Genomic DNA, 2,379 nt, shown 5'->3' with positions numbered 1-2,379 from the left:
GAAGTTCTGTTAGTACATTCAACCGCACAGCACGACATTTTAATTGTCTGGTTTTTGTAAGAACATTCCCTAAAAGGCACAATCACCACGAACACGGCTAAAGGGTCAAGTACAGTAACTACAACTAGCTAACGTTGTAGCCTAGCAGAGTGGACAAGTTGTTGTTAGCTGACAGTGAGGCACGTACCTGTCCATCAAAGTGACCACGTCCTAATTTATGCAAAAACTTTAAGACCTAATATAAATAAAAGGGTCGCGTTATAAAACAATTCACTCAACAATTCATAATCATGAAGGTGGAATCTAACTATATCCCGAATAATTTTTATTGCATCCAGGGGTAGAAACATGTTTATTTCTGCTGTAAAGTTGGGCAATTTAACATGGGGCTCTATGGAAATTCATCCTTTCTGCAGTCATCGCCTATCGGCCAATAGATGAACTGCAGTTTGTGGCACTTCCTTATTGGCGTCCCGGCTCTGCCCCAGAGTTTGCCGCTTGGTTCATGTCACTACCCGATCTGCACCCCTGCCCAATCTGCACTGCGCATGTGCGAGATGGTCCGCCATCAGGGGCGGCGGGTACTGTAGGCTAGGGAATGCTAAGCCTTCCCAAATATTTTTGTCACTGCATCCTGGTAAAATATAATGTATAATGTTTGTGTCTTTGACATTAGCGCTGCTATGCAGCAGAGGTGTGGACTCGAGTCACATGACTTGGACTCGAGTCAGACTCGAGTCACCAATTTGATGACTTTGGACTCGACTTGACAAAATCACAAAACACTTGCGACTCGACTTGGACTTGAACACCAATGACTCAGGACTTGACTTGGACTTGAGCCTTCTGACTTGAGGTGACTTGATAATTTAATTCAGGGGTCTCCAACACGCCGATCGCGAGATGCCGCTAGAAGAGCAGACTCCCGTCGGGGAGAGCAGAATCTTCAGCCGCTGCAACTCTTGGTGTGAATCCAATCCATGCAGGCAGGGGCGGGACTTTATTTTGCTTAGCCACCATGCGGCCAATCATATGCGAGGACACACTAGGATCATACCATTATGTGAAAGAAGGGTGGGGGGCAGACGCTCCAAAGACAGCAGGTGTAGTGGTACAGGCCAGCTACACAGAGCCACGGGGAGACGGGGAGCCGGATTTAAATGCAAGCGCGTCGGAAAAAGTCAAGCAATGTGCGAAAACCGAAAAAATAAGCAGCATCTGGCTGCATTTCAATGATATTGGAGAAGGCAAAGCTGAGTGCAGGATTTGTAAAATGAAAATAACCTTCAGAGCATTAGGTTTTCTTTTGGTAACCTTTTGGTAACCACTCAGGATTTATTGTCAGAGGTAGGAGAAGTTCAGATCTTGTACTTGAGTAACAGTACCAGAGTGTAGGAATACTCGGTTACAATAAAAAGTCCTGCATTCAAAATGTTACAAGTAAAAGTACAAAAGTATTAGCATCAAAATATAGTGAAAGTACCACCTGCAGAGGGATCTAGATTCAGGTGTTCTTTTCCCCATAGAGACCGCCTCGCTGCACATTATCCCTTGCATAAAAATAGATTGTGGGTCCCTTATAACATGTTGTACACAGTGGAAATAAACATTCTGGTCACCTCAACATCAGGGATCTTATCAATTAAACTCCTTCTGAATCAAACCGTCACGGTAACCTTACCTTACTGATCCCTCTTACAATAGAAGAAAACACGTTACTTTACCAGCAGAGAGAAAATGGATTATTAAATTATTAATGTGACTAATAAAGAGCAGTTTGATTATTAAGTATTTTTCTGTTGATCGATGTCATTACATTTGTTTAAAAGCACATAAGGACTTGTTTAAGACTCGTTTTGTCAAAGTTTAGGACTTGGACTTGACTTGAACTTGCCCATCCTGACTTGAGACTTGACTCGGACTTGAGCGCAAAGACTTGAGACTTGACTCGGACTTGCAAAAAAATGACTTGGTCCCACCTCTGCTATGCAGCCACCTGTGCCCTGTAATACGAAGCCAGTTCAACATACCCTGGATATGTTTGAGTTATCTTAACTAACCCTAACAAACGAGATCTCGCTAAGCGGTCCTACGAAGCTGGTTATCAACTCGGTAAATCAAGCCAGGGTTTCTCTCTCCAGCTGAGAGCGCGTTCACGTGAAAGGGGTGGGGTTAGCAACATTTGACCAATCACAAACCGGGACAAGTGTACTGACAGCGCAGCGTCATACTTCATTAATGAAAAGTAAACTAATATTAGACAAATATGAACTTTAAACATCCATGACTTAAACACATAATCCAGGATACAAGCCACATAGTTGGACCTGCAAGGTGAATATAGAACAACTGGTTAAAAAATAAATAAACTACCGAGTG

The sequence above is a fragment of the Trematomus bernacchii genome, unplaced genomic scaffold (genome assembly GCF_902827165.1).
Source record: "Trematomus bernacchii unplaced genomic scaffold, fTreBer1.1, whole genome shotgun sequence".
Taxonomy (NCBI): domain Eukaryota; kingdom Metazoa; phylum Chordata; class Actinopteri; order Perciformes; family Nototheniidae; genus Trematomus; species Trematomus bernacchii.
This window is presented reverse-complemented; position numbering follows the sequence as displayed.